Source organism: Typopeltis vanoorti, chromosome 4 (assembly GCF_054136105.1).
Source record: "Typopeltis vanoorti isolate ZY-2024b chromosome 4, IOZ_Tvanoo_1.0, whole genome shotgun sequence".
NCBI classification, from domain to species: domain Eukaryota; kingdom Metazoa; phylum Arthropoda; class Arachnida; order Uropygi; family Thelyphonidae; genus Typopeltis; species Typopeltis vanoorti.
Window position 1 is genome coordinate 113,972,177 of NC_143552.1, and position 15,467 is coordinate 113,987,643.

The 15,467-nt window shown below is 36.6% G+C and overlaps 1 protein-coding gene across 2 annotated transcripts in view; it reads right to left on the reverse strand.

The window, feature by feature from the left end:
* Positions 1 to 15,467, reverse strand: part of Usp5 (ubiquitin specific protease 5) — a 362,226-nt gene that overhangs the window by 46,110 nt on the left and 300,649 nt on the right. The window lies entirely within an intron of this gene.

Here is a 15,467-nt window from a genome sequence, read left to right on the forward strand (position 1 = left end):
CTATGCAGTGCAGCCACTGTAAGACTTTTATACCACCATACTTCAGCATTTCTGGTCGAATATCATCTACTCCTGCTGCCTTTCCACATTTCAAGCCTTTGATGGCTTTTTCTACTTCAAGTATGGATATGTATTCCTGACTGCATGCCTGGTCAGTGTTTTTTATCACTGTGCTGTCATTACTGCTTGTTTCATTTAGCAGTTTTTCAAAGTAATTACTCCATACTTCAAAGATATCTTTTTCTCCTGTTTTCATGTCACCTTTATCATCTCTAACTCCATTTACAGCACTCTTTCCTCCATTCCTAAGCTTCTTCAACAACCTCCAGAATATTTTGCCACCTTCTTGATATTTATTTTCTATATTCTTGCCAAAGTCCTCCCATGACTTTTGTTTAGCTAGTTTTACACACTGTTTAGCTTTCTTACATTTGTCTCTGTATTCTGTAAGAGTAAAAGCTGACTTATTTGCCAGGAACTTTTGATATGCTTTCTTCTTTTCCTTCACTGCCTCTTTAACTTCCTGTGTCTACCAGGGAGTTCTGATTTTTTTATCCTTGCACACAACCTCACCACATGCCTCTCTGGCAGAATCAATCAATGTTTTCTTCAGAGTTTGCCACCGAATCTCCAAGGTTTGATTCCTGTTCTCAAACTCTTTCATTTTCTTTTCAATAATCTTTCTGTATTTTAGTCTACAGTTCACATCTGAGAGCTGCTCAACTTTTATTCGCTTTAAAACTTTCTTACATGTTATTCTTTTCAATACGAAATTCAATTTTATCCTGCTCAAGACTAAATAGTGATCCCTTCCAATTTCAAATCCTCTGTACACTCTGGTGTCCTGCACCACCAGGGAGAAAACATCACTATCAACAATAACATAGTCAATGAGACTTTTCTTATTCCTAGCCTCTTCTCTCCATGTGAATTTGTGCACATTTTTATGTTGGAACATGGTGTTAGTAATAACCAGTCCATGTCCTGAGCAGAAATCCAACAGATATTTGCCATTATTATTAGCTTTGCTCTTTTCCTCAAATTTTCCCAAAATATTTTTGTATGTCTCACAATCATTTCCTACTCTGCTATTTAGATCCCCAACAAGGACCAACTTTTCCTTTTTCATTGTGTCAGTTGCTTTTTCTAAAGCCTCAAAAAATTCCTCCACTTCTACCTTAGTAGAACCTTCTGTGGGACCATAGGCACAAATAAGTCTCGTTGTCCAGTTCCCCATTCTCATATTTGCCCACATTACTCTACTTGAGACTGACTGCCATTCAAGAAGATTAGCCTCGTATTTTGTGTTGAATATTATGGCTACTCCTTCTTTTCCTTGATTGTCATTGCCTGAATATAAAATTTTGTATTTATTGCTCAGAAAGATCTCACCAGTTTTGGTCTCTTTTGTTTCAGTCACCCCTATTATGTCGATCTGGTACTTATCCAATTCCTCAGCTAGCTCCATTTCTTTGCCATTCAGGCTTCTTACGTTGATAGTACCAATCTTTAACTCTGGTGATGTTGAGTTGGGGTTTGTTTTCAGATTTGTTCCAGTAGCTGACTTTTCGCTGTTCACCCTGGTTCCCTGGCGAAAACAAAGGGGGGCCTTGTTTAACCGGGCGACGCCCCAGCCGGCATAAAATTGTGTCATGTTGTACCATCATTTTTTTTATTTTGGTTTAACCAATAAGAATACAATTTGGTCGGCTAAATCCCAAATTGCCAGCCCATCCTCGTTCGTTCAGTATCAAAGTAGATACCCAACAGGGTGCACCACGAGAAGGCGAGGACTGGACATTAGGTCAGAAGCCCTGGTCGGTTCTCTGCATTCCTTTAAAGGCTATGTGGAGGTCTCCTCTCAGTTATACAGCTTTGACCCTTAAGCACCCCAAAATTTAAGTTTAGATGTTAAAATGAAGGTCATTAAAGCATGACAAAGGAAAGAAAGTCGGTGAAATAGAATAAGAAGAAAATCTATCGCATTCAACTGTTTCACCAATTATAAAAGATAAATCAAGAATAATGGAAGCAGCTAATATGAAATGTACAATTTTAATGAAAAAAAGAGAAGGGTCAATTGATGAAATGGAGAAGCTTTTAATGATATGGATAGATGATCAAATCAACAAGAATATTCCTCTCAGTTTGTTTACGATTCAAACAATAGCACGCAGCCTATTTGACATTTTAAGGAAACAACAAGAACATAAATATGGCGAGCACACATTTAATACTATTAAAGGTTGGTTTTATTGATTCAAAAGCTGATTTAACTTATATAACACATGAATAACGGAAGAAGCTGTGAGTTCTGATTTTCAAACTGCCGAAATTTTCAAGAAAAATCTGAAAGAGATGATAAAAGATGAAGCCTATTTGCTAGAGTAGATTTTTAATGTAGATGAAACTGGACTGTTCTGGAAAAGAATGCCAGAACGAACTTACATTCACAGAGAAGCTACATTGGCAGCTGGTTTTAAGGCATTGAAAGATAGGATTACGCTTCTTCTTGGAGGAAATGCTGCTGGTTTTAAATTAAAACCATTTCTTATTTACCGTTCACAAAACCCCAGAGCTTTGAAAAACATTGACAAGAATAACTGGCCGGTTTACTACAGGAGTAGTCCTAAGGCTTGGATGACAATTGTTTTATTCGAAGACTGGTGCTTAAAATTGTTTTATTGCAGAAATACATGCCTACTGTCTTGAAAAAAACATTTGTTTTCACATTCTATTGCTGTTTGACAATGCTCCAGGATATCCTCATCATATCGGCAATTTGAATGAAAATATACACGTGATGTTATTCATCCTATGGATCAAGGTTTGATTACTACATTCAAGACATGTTATCTGAAAACTACATTTTCTCAAGCAATAACAGCGATGGACAACGATGCTACATTACGCGATTTTTGAAAAAATTATGATATTAACCAATGTATCCAGACCATTGGAACTTCATGGAAGTACCGGAACAATGTATGTGAGGAATTTGGAAGTTACTACCACAGGAGACACTCAAAGATTACAATGAGCATGGCATGTTAGAACAAATTGGTGAAGAAATCGTTGAAATTGCAAGAAAACTGAATCTAGAAATCAATATTACTGATATAGAAGAATTAGCAGATCACAAAGAAGGTGAACTGAGTGATAAAGACTTGATTTTCCAAAACAAAAGGAGTTGTAGAAGAAGAAAGGAATAATGAGGAAGATGAAGAGAAATCATTAAAAATTTACTGTAAAAGGATAAGCTGAAGTATTTTGTAAACTAAATCAAGGACTTCAGCTACTCGAAAATATGGATCAAGACACTGATCGCTTCGCCAAAGTCAAAAACCAAATTTGAGAAGCAGATGTTATTGCAAAATATATGAGGAAAAAAAAAAAAAAAAACCAACAGACAACATTAACCAATTTTCGGATTAAAAAAAAAAAAGCTACTCCCGATCGCGAGAAATAACCATATTGTACAAATTACTCGCCTGTTTAATTAAAGACACTGTTAATAAGTTTTTTGTTTATGTTTATGTTAACTAATATTTAAAGGAATTTCAAATTCAAGTAAGTGCATCATTTTTGATATGTGTTTATGTATTTTTTTTCTTAAATTTTTCTTTCTTAATTTTGTATTTATATATATACAGGGTGTTCGGGATAAATTTGACAGTTTCGTAAGGAAAAAGAAAATCTTCTTTGTATCTATTAAATTTAATGAATTGACAAAAAAACATTACAGGCAGAGTTAATTACAATACTATCAACAAGATTTACTCAAAATAACCACCATTAGCATCGATCACAGCTTCAATTCTGCTTCGGAACCTCGAACAAGCTGATGCTACAGTCTCCCTGGGAAGGGCCGCAAAAACTGTTTTAATTTTATCCATTAACTGGGCTTTTGTATTACTGGAAGTGCGATTGGTGTCTTTTTCAACTGCGCCCCATACAAAATAATCCATGGGGTTAAGGTCTGGGGAGTTTGGAGGCCAAACATTTGGACTGGTGAAGTCGTAGAAATTTTCAGACAACCATTTTTGACTTTTCCCAGAGGTGTGGCAAGGGGCCGAATCCTGCTGCCATACATACGGCCTACCATTGGCTACCCTTGTTATCCAGGGCTTGACTACAGTTAGCAACTCCACGAACAAAGCCCGAATTCCAATGCCAGGGTTCTTCAACACCTGTTCCTGCAGATTTGCGAGGAATTCTGCTGTACGAACGCAATCAGATCGTCTGCTAGGGATCTTTCTTCTTGCTACATCCTCGTAGTCACCATTGCAAGTCTCTAGTTCATGCCTGATTGTTTTTACTGTATTCAGGGAGCATTGGGCAGCAGTCGTAATATCCTTATTTTGATGGCGGGCACGAATCATCATGATACAAGTTATTCTCTTCCATGATTCAGGTGGGTTCCAGCTATCCATCCTTTCTGACATCTTGTATATGAATGAAGAAGGGTCCAAACTTTTAAATGAAGAGAAGTGTGTGTTAATACATGTAACTTACGGAAAAATATAATTAATTATAAATATGTAAAATTTATCCCGAACACCCTGTATGTGCTAATAAATAATTTATAAATTTTTATGTAAGTTTATACATTTTGAACCGTTTTAAGTTAAATAGAAACCTAATTTATGAAAATATTATAACAGAAATCAAACAAATCAAGAATTTAAAAAAATCTAAAAAAAGTCCTCAACTTACGACGGAGACGTTGGAACAGAACCCTGTCGTAAGTCGAGGCCAACCTGTATTATTGTAGTTTTTTAGTGTAATTATTGTACTACAGCATTTTATAACATAACTGCAGAAATATTATTAGTTTTTACTACTCTTAAGAATGGCATTGAAAACTTGTCACAACAGGGTTGTTACTACTGAGGAGAGCATTTGACCTGATGAAGAGCTGCTGCAGTGATGATGATAATTTATCTGAGGATATTAGAAATATCTCAATTAAAAGAAATTATTAGAAAATTGACCAGAGAGTTAGAAAAAGTGGTAAAATGTTTAACTAAACTTAGACAGGATAAGAAAAAGGATCCGAACCAGAAAGGATCCGAACAGGAAGGAAAGCACTGAAATTGGTAATCATCATATTAATAACAAGGTAAGTCAGTTAAAATTTAAGAAAAAAGAGGTGATAAGGTTTGGTGATTCAATCTTAAAATTTGCACTTGCTGAGGGAGTCACCACTTCTAGTTTCCAAGGGGTGAAAATTAAAGATATGACAAATGTAATTGAAAAACAAAAAAGAAAAGTAAAAGACATGATAGTTCTGGTTGGTACTAATAATTTAAATAGCAACAAATATAGTATTTTTTATTTTTTTATTATTATTTTGGTTTAACCAATAAGAATACAATTTGGTCGGCTAAATCCCAAATTGCCAGCACATCCTCGTTCGTTCAGTATCCAAGTAGATACCCAACAGGGTGCACCACAAGAAGGTGAGTATTGGACATTAGGTCAGAAGCCCTGGTTGGTTCTCTGCATTCCTTTAAAGGCTATGTGAAGGTCTCCTCTCAGTTCTGAAAACAAACCCCAACTCAACATCACCAGAGTTAAAGAAAGGTACTATCAACATAAGAAGCCTGAATGGCAAAGAAATGGAGCTAGCTGAGGAATCATCTACTCCATCTAAAGCTGAGGAAAAAAATACCGTGTTCCAACATAAAAATGTGCACAAATTCACATGGAGAGAAGAGGCAAGGAATAAGAAAAGTCTCATTGACTATGTTATTGTTAATAGTGATGTTTTCTCCCTGGTGCAGAACACCAGAGTGTACAGAGGATTTGAAATTGGAAGTGATCACTATTTAGTCTTGAGCAGGATAAAATTGAATTTCATATTGAAAAGAATAACATGGAAGAAAGTTTTAAAGCGAATAAAAGTTGAGCAGCTCTCAGATGTGAACTGCAGACTAAAATACAGAAAGATTATTGAAGAAAAAATGAAAGAGTTTGAGAACAGGAATCAAACCTTGGAGATTCAGTGGCAAACTCTGAAGAAAACATTGATTGATTCTGCAAGAGAGGCATGTAGTGAGTTGTCTGCAAGGATAAAAAAATCAGAACTCCCTGGTGGACACAGGAAGTTAAAGAGGCAGTGAAGGAAAAGAAGAAAGCATATCAAAAGTTCCTGTCAAATAAGTCAGCTTGTGCTCTTAGAGAATACAGAGAGAAATGCAAGAATGCTAAACACTGTGTAAAACTAGCTAAACAAAAGTCATGGGTGGACTTTGGCAAGAATATAGAAAATAAATATCAAGAAGGTGGCAAAATATTCCAGAGGTTGTTGAAGAAGCTTAGGAATGGAGGAAAGAGTGCTGTAAAAGGAGTTAGAGATGATGAAGGTGACATGAAAACGGGAGAAAAAGATATCCTTGAAGTATGGAGTAATTACTTTGAAAAACTGCTAAATGAAACAAGCAGTGATGACAGCACAGTGGTAAAAAACACTGACCAGGCATGCAGCAGGAATACATATCCATACTTGAAGTAGAAAAAGCCATCAAAGGCTTGAAATGTGGAAAGGCAGCTGGAGTAGATGATATTCGACCAGAAATGCTGAAGTATGTTGGTATAAGAGTCTTACAGTGGCAGCACTACATAGTTCAGAAAGCCTGGACAGAGGGATGAATTCCTGATGATTGGAGTAGAGCTCTCATAGTACTCATATATAAAAAGGGAAATAAAACTGAATGTGAGAATTACAGAGGTATTTCCCTACTGAGTGTTCCTGGCAAGATCTATGCAAGTATACTTGAGAAACGGTTGAGAAGAATTGTGGAAGAAAAGCTTGGTGAAGAACAAGCTGGAATCAGGCCAAATAGAGGCTGTCAGGATCAGAGCTTCACCTTACGACAAATAGTTGAGAAATGAATATAACAAAGATCTGTATTTAAGTTTCGTCGATCTGGAAAAGGCATATGACAATGTGCCAAGAGAGAAGTTATACAATACGCTACAGTTATACGGTGTCAATGGGGCATTATATCTAGCAATACTTAGTCTTTATTTGAGTTGTAAGTCAGCAGTTAGAATTGAAGGAAATACAGGAAGATGGTTTAATGTTAAATCTGGTGTGAGACAAGGATGTACATTATTCCCTCTGTTATTCATTATCTATATGGATCACATTATGAAGGAAAGTGGTATTAAACATGATATCAAAATTGGAGATGTTAATGTCAGCTCTTTGCTTTATGCGGATGATGTTATACTTCTAAATAAATCTGCTACAAGTCTGCAGGATTCTCTGACTAAATTGAATAGCTGTTGTACTAGATATGGTATGAAGATCAGCAATAAAAAGACAAAGACAATGAAAATAGACAGAATCATTGAAAATGTCAACTGTGTTGTGAATGGAGAACCTGTGGAACAAGTAAAACATTTCAGCTACTTAGGCACGATTTTTAGTGAAAATGGTAAATTAAATATAGAAACAGACAACAGAATCAGCAAAGCTAGTATGGTGGGAAGTCAATTGAATAAATTCATATGGAATAAGAGAGAAATTAGTCAGAACACTAAATTAGCTGTATACAAGACAGTGTTCAAACCAGTTTTAACTTATGGATCTGAGAGCTGGGTCAGAAGTAAAACACTTGACCAAAGACTAGAGACCACAGATACGAGAGTCCTGAGAAAGATTATAGGCGTGAACAGATGGCATCAATGGCAATATCATATTAAAAACGAGGATATTAGGAAAGAACTCGACATTGTCAGCATCCAGGAATGTGTTAACAGAGCTAATCTCAGGTAGTATGGTCACTTAAACAGAATGAGAGAGGAAAGATTAGCAAAACAAGTTTTCTCTGCCAGGTTGGCAGCAAAACGACCCAGAGGAAGACCAAGACATAGGTGGATTGATATGGTACAAAGTGCCTTAGACGATAGAAATATAAGATCTGATAATGTTGGAGTCTTGACAAGTAACAGAGTGATTTGGAGGAAAATTGTAGATAGGCAGTTAGTAATGATGTAATTTTTTTCATGTAGTACTATCATATCCTATACACCCCCTTGAGGGTACATGGCAGGAATTTGATGATGATGATGATGACAAATATAGTATGAGAAGATATGAAAGGTCTGTTGGAAGAAGCGAGAAAGAAATGTGAGAGAGTAAAAATTGTAGGATTGCTACCCAGATATGACAGTACTGAGTTAAGGAGGAGGACAATGATAGCAAATGATTAGTGCAGGCTGCGTAGAAGAAATGGATTCGTTTTCAGATGTGTGGAGTGAGTTTGATGGCAGAAAAGACTTGTATAAGAGGAATGGCCTACTTGAATTCATTTGGCATCAGGAGCCTGGAAAAATTACTTCTTGGTATGAAACCTAATGCAGAGAGTCAAGGAAAAAACTAGATCATCAAGGGAAGAATGGGAAAAATGTGTGTGAAAGTTCAGCTATTGTATGCAACAGTAATAAAGATATGAATGTCTTTGAACATAGTTATGTATGTGGCGAAGGGATGGAAAAATATGCCTTAGTTAAGACCTTTCGAGTATGTCTGGGGAGGGAAAAAAGAAAGTTCTAGCACAAGACCAAATAGATTGCATATCTAATTATAAGAACAGGTTAGGTGGTAATTTATGTCTATACACAAATGCCAGCAGCATCAGAAACAAAGGCTTTGAGTTTGTTGCTTTATTGAATATGATGTGGCCTAAGATTGTTGGCATTAGTGAAACCTGGCTATCAGAATCAGATATGGTAACTAGGATCGAGTGTAATGGGTATACTATTTTTATGAATAACAGCAGAGATAAGAGAGGAGTATTACTAATGATATCAAATGATTTAAGCCCAGTTAGGGTAGAAATGCAAGAAAACAATGACGGTAACAATGCCCCATGTCACAGTGAGTTTGGATCTATCTGGTGTGAAGTGGAGGTTAACACAGCAAAATATATGGTAGGGGTGTTGCTACAGTGTTTGTCCCCTGCAACTGTAGCTCAATTGCAGGGGACAAAGAAATGCGTCATTAATTTAGCATTATGGGTACCAAACAAGCAATTATTATGGGTGACTTTAATTTTCCAAACATTGATTGGGTAGAAGAAAAATCTCACGATAAGAAAGAAGAGGAATGTACTGAATTGTTGCGAGATAACCTTCTCAAGCAGCATGTGAAAGAAGAACTCGGGGTCAAAGAGTATTGGATTGATCATGCTGTGCTTTTTTTGGAAAGTATCTAATTGTATTGATGCTCTGATTAGAGCAGGTTACATGTTAAGCTACAAAGCTGGAAATTTTGATTAACTTAGGAGTATACTATCTTTGGTCCCAGGGTATCAGTAACTGAATGGGGATCTTTGAAAAAGTGCTTAAATGAGGCAGTATCTGAATGTATCCCTAGTGTTCGAAGAATAAATAGGTTGGGAGTGAAATGGATGTGCAACCTTATTAAGCAAGAGATTCACAAGAAGATGATGTGGGAAGAATATCGTGAGAGGAGTTATGAAATACATAAAGCTCAGGTTAATAGCAGAAAGCTAATTTATTGAATGCAGGTGGTACTCGAGAGTCAGAAGCTAATGAGACTTTTCAATTAATGAGTGCTCACTTTGCTAAGATATATCAACCAGGTGTATGTAACATGGTGCATAGTGCTACTGCTACATTGGATAAAGAGTTAAAGGTTCATGAAAATCCAGGTTATTCAACAGCTCTTCATTGAAGAGCAGTTGAATAACCTGCATAAGAATTTGTCTATAGGGAGACAGATGGAATATCAACCTGTTTGCTAAAGGAATGCTCAGTCGAATTGGCTAGGGCTTTTATATGTTTGTATAACTTGAGTCTCAGCTCAGGAATAATACCACAGTAGTGGAAGGAATGTATGATAATTCTATTGTATAAGGGTGGTACAAAAACTGATGTGTCTAACCACTAACCTATCAGTATCTCTGGTGTGGTAGTGAAGATTTTAGAGAAGTTGGTAAGAACGCACATACCAAAATGGGTAGACAAACAAGCTATACTCTGCAAGGAACAGCATGGGTTTACTAAAGCAGAGCTTCCCAAACTTATGGATGTAAAACCACTTTCATTTTTTTTTTTTTTTTATTTTAGAAATTATGGACTTTATAACCATGTTATAAATAACTATTTTGATTTCCCGACTTTTCAACCTTCATATTAAGGTCATCATCTGGAGTATATACAAATATACAAGGACAAGCTGAGTTACATTTTGCGCAGTATGCCAAAGAGACGATGATTTGATCAAAGGTTATTCTACTGGCATGACCTCTAGTGAAAATATAAAAACAGATCAAATGAATTAATTATTTAGAAACTACATCAAAGCTAAATTCTATTTAAGATAACATAAGCTACTGGAACAAATCTGAAAGAGATTGAAAAGCTGCAAAAACAGAGAACAGAAAAAGCAAGAGGTTTAAAACAAAAAAGATGACTGTAGGAATAAACAAGAGAAAGAGCATAAGCAGATAATATTTTATAGAGATTCTATGATAAGAGGACTGTTTCACGAAAATGGTACAAAATCATGTTTGAAAGGTGTGAAAATATTAGTGATGTCAGAATGCAGAAAGAGAAGGTGAAAGAATTGATTGCTTTGGCTTGAAACTGATGACCCGAGATGTAAAAAGTTTCATATGAAGGAAAATGTAAAAGAGTTACTGGAAAAAAAGTGAAAATGAAGAGCGAGAGGGTGAAGTCCATAAATCTTCTGCCCGGCTATGATAGAAGGGGGGGGGAATGAGGAGGTTGGCAACAGCTAATGAATCAATACACAGGTTGTGCAGAGGGAAAGATGTAGAGATTGTGGACCTATGGCCTGCATTTGATGTATGAAAAGATTTGTACAATACTGATGAAATGCACTTAAATGGATTCACAGTTAGGTGTCTGGAGAGAGAGCTTTGTTCACTGAGAGTGTGGAAGCGCAAAGTCATGAAAACTAAACATATTAGTCTCTCAGGCAACAATATCAAATGAAGTAGTCAATTCAGAAAGGGAGCCTAAGAGGATGCTACAGTTTTATACATTAATGCGAGAGGTATCAGGAATAAGAGAGGAGTTTTTGGCACTGGTCAGTGCAACCTTGTGAAAATCTAACACTAGATGATGTAGTTAGAGATAGAACATGATGGATTTAGTATTTTCAAGGAGAATAGAGTAGATAGGATGGGGGGGGGGGGTTGGGGGTACTGCTGCTGATAGAAGATGAATTGCAGCCAACAACAGTAGGAGTCAGTTGGGCAAATGGCAGTTCTTCTGAGTCAATCTGGTGTGAGATTGAGGCCAATAGGACAAAATATAAATTTGGTCGCTGCTAGAGGCTAGGGTGTAAAATTTTTATATCCTTTTTTTTGTCTATTTCTATTGTCTTGTCTTATGTTGCCATTGTAAAATTTAATTTCTCCTTTGTTTATCTTACGTATTGTTCTCTTTAAATCTTGATTACACTTATATTGCACTTGTATCTGTGCCCTTAGTAAAATCCTTCTCTAGTAAGACTTTATTCTCTTAACTTCTATATTTCTTTTAACCGATCTTCACATATAAGAATGATGCTAGTGGTTTGGGGAACAAAAGGAATTCTAATGGCCAATACCAATTCCTTTGTCTCAACACTGGTTCTAATTCCTTTTTCCCGCTGCACCACCCTGAATCCTAGATTATCAAAGAGTGTAGAATCAAGGAACCAGAACTCAGTTTAGCATGCAATCTTACTTCACTATAAATTACTATTGCAGTCGTAGCCTCTCTATAAATTAATCTCCTGCTGTGGTCCGTATTTTATGAGAAAGTGCAATAGAGAAGAAAATCAAGCAAGTCATCAGTTAAACTTAAAAAGCAAAGCATTTAATTCAATTGAAACATCTTACACATTATGGCTCTACACAGAATTAAGTAATCTGTTATTTCTAAGGAATAAGTATTAATTATTCAATTCTCTATCATAGTATGCACAACAAAGAACTTCATACATAGTTAACAAATTCTACTTGATAGATTCAACTCATTCTCCAATACTAAGGACATTTGTTAATTGAATTACTAAGATAACTCCACGTGATCTCACACTATTTCATTTACAAAATTCTCAAGATTTCTTTATCATTAAAAGAAACAATCTCTAGGCTCCACGTGCTCTCGCACTAATTCTCACAAAGTTCTCATAATTACTCTATCATTAAAAGTAACAATCTCTAGAGTCCTTCCTAAAGTTACAGACATTCTTCTTATTGCACATTTACTAAAAAAACAACATAGACTGTATGTTACCAACTGCTGTGGAATCGTCTGGACAATCACTTTCGACTCCAAGTTCATTCTGCTTTTTTTCTGAGGCATTCTTCAAGATTTCGAGCTGTACTTATCTCTGCTGCCTAAATTAGGTAGACGTTGTTCACTGGTGAACTGGCTTAACATCGCAATGATATTTCCATAAGCATCGGTGACTATCTTCTGCTGAGCTGATTGCCAACCGGTAAACTTTCGGGAATTTCACGGCATAGTTCCTCAGTCATTGTCTCGAATCCGCGTAACTAAAAGTTCCCACGAGGAGGTTCCACACACAACATCATAACCGCAGGATGGAGATCCCGAGCGAAAAAAGAGCATTACACGACTTTTTAAATTGCACGCCACACGTTCACCTCTACATCACCCATAACTCAGCACCACACACAGAATTCTAGCATGATCTACGGAGTGTATGGGGGGTGAGTGTGCTTACCAAAAGGGTGCACGTGTTTTAGGATTCTGGCCACTTTTACTAAATCGGATTATCCGTTCTCCCAGCAATTTATAAGTACTTACACAAGAGGTAAGGGTTAAGCATTTAAGCACTTTACAATACTTTACATTATAACATAATTCAATGAAAAAGTCCTGTTTAGTAATATTTTAGTACATTACAACAATTTAGCATATCTGATATATCAATAATTGATTCAAAAATGCAAGCCCATGTTGAGTCTGTAGGAAACGTGAAATAATTTAATTTTAGTTTCATTTAGAAAACTTAACAAGGGAATGTCAGGGATGATGTGGAAGACATGTATTGGCAGATAGTATATGATGAGTGCAAGTAGAATAATTATTATTATTGGGGATTTCATCTTTGGACACATAGATTGGAAGGAGGAAAGACCACACTGCAAGATGAAAATGGAATTTATACACTAACTGATAGATAATTACTTGAAGCACAATGTGATTGGGGGACTCGAGGTTTGAGAGTGTGGATCTTGTTATAGAATTAGTATTAGTAGACCTGTCTGTAACTAAGGTGGTTACATTGTCTCTGATTGGATAAAGTGATCATGTGGTCCTCCTTGGGAGGAAACAAAGCATGTGGAAATTCCATTTAAGAATGGATACTCGTGAAACTACAAGGCTGGTAATTATGATACACATAGGGGACAGCTTGAAGATGTACCATGGTATAAAGATCTGCAAGGGATAGATGTTCACATTGCATAAGAGATATTCAAGGGATATCTATGTGATCTACGGAGTGTATGAGTGGGGGAAGCAATATCACACTGTAATCCAAGGTCAGGAGAGTAAATCAGGTAGGAATCATGATAGCAATTATGATGATAGATAGGAGAGATGGATGAGTAGTATAATTAAGTATGTGCTGTAAAAAAAGTTGTGGAGGGTATATAAAGAGAAAGGTGAGTATAAGGAAAAATATAAAGATCAGGCAAAAAATGGTGACCAGCACGATAAGGAAGGCAAAACGAGATTATGAGACGAAATTGGCCAACCCAGTTTTTTCGTTATGTGGCAAGTAGAAGCAAGAATGACAATAGAAGGGGACAGCTTGAAGACGTACCATGGCATAAAGATCTTTAATAAATAACTTTAATGAGTGCAGATGGTAGAGAAGTGACATGTGCAGATGAAATTGTTGAGCTACTGAGTGACCAGTGGGCAAGGCTGTATCATCCAAGTGAAGATATTGTTATAGCAGAGGTGACAGGGTCTGATATAAAAACAGTGGTTGATGAATTGGAGGAATTCAGGATATTGCAGAATCGGAATGCAAATACAGCTGTGAAATTGGATAGGATGCTGGCTTGTGTTTTAAGAGAATGTGCATGGGAACCGAAGATGTCTTTGACTAAGCTGTTTAATTTAAGCCTCAGCTCTGGCAAAAGTCCCAAGAGAGAGTGGAAGGAGGACAAAATAATTCATAAAGGAGAATCTAAGTCTGTGATAGCAAATTAAAAACCATCAGTATCTCAGGAGTGGTGGTAAAAGTACTGGAAAAGTTGGTCAAAAAAGAGAATTCAGGAATGGATGTATAATAATATGATATCTTATGAGCAGCAGCATGACTTTGTGAAGGGTTGGTCATGCTTTAGTAATCTATAATAGGATGACAGCTGAGTTGGATAAAGGGAATGGCTATATGATGCTGCTGCTGCTGCTGGTGGATTTTGCAAAAGCCATTTGACAGGATACCACAGAGAGCTCTTTTACACAAACTGCAACTAATGGGGATGGATATGAAACTGGTGATATGGATAAAAGGGTGCTGATGGGCAGATATCAAAAAAGTAGTATATGGAGGAGCAGAATCCAAGAGAAGCAGGTGACTAGTGGTGTGTTGAGCACAGAGCTCTGCAGCACATCATAAGTCACACTGCTGCTGATTAATTCGTACATAAATGACACAGGAAATAATTTGGCAGGGGATATTCAGTGGTTTGCTGATGATGATTGGGTAGAGTAACAGTTAATTAAGGTAATGTAAAGCGAGCTTACAGGATGATTTTAATATGGTGATAAAAGTGGCAAAACATAATGGATGTCAATTTAAAGTGAAAACATGTCGAGTTACACATTTTGAAATAAAAAGATTACAAGCTGTGTACCACATCAAGGGAACTGTACTCCAGGAAACTGATGAAGCCAAGGATTTGGGGATAGTAATAGTAGATAGAAAGTTGAAGTTTAGAGGGCATACTACTAAAGTAGCCAGGTTAGCTCACAAGATTACTTGGTTATTGAAGAATACACTAACAAGCAGAGATAGGAAGTTACCATTCATCTATATAAAGCCTTGACACACATCTGGATTACTGTGCTGAGGTCTGGTCACCTGGGTTTCTTGGGGATGAGGAAGTGGTGGGGGAGGATCTAGAGACGAGTGCCTAATATAATTTGGTCTATGGAATGCTCCCTATTATGAGAAATTGAGGATTTATGGGTTAAAAAGTACAGTGATAGGCAAAGGGGGGGGGGGACATTTAAGTTATTTAAAGGATTTATAGGACTGATACAAAGGAAATATTTCCGCAATTGGCTACAGGAGCAAAAGAGGTCACCCCTGAAAGTTGGATGAGAGTGTGATTAGCAAAGGTGTGAGAGACTTTTCACTTGGAGAGTAGCAAATGAATGAAACGGTTTGACTACATCAGTTGTAAGTGCTTTGTCTGTTAATGGTT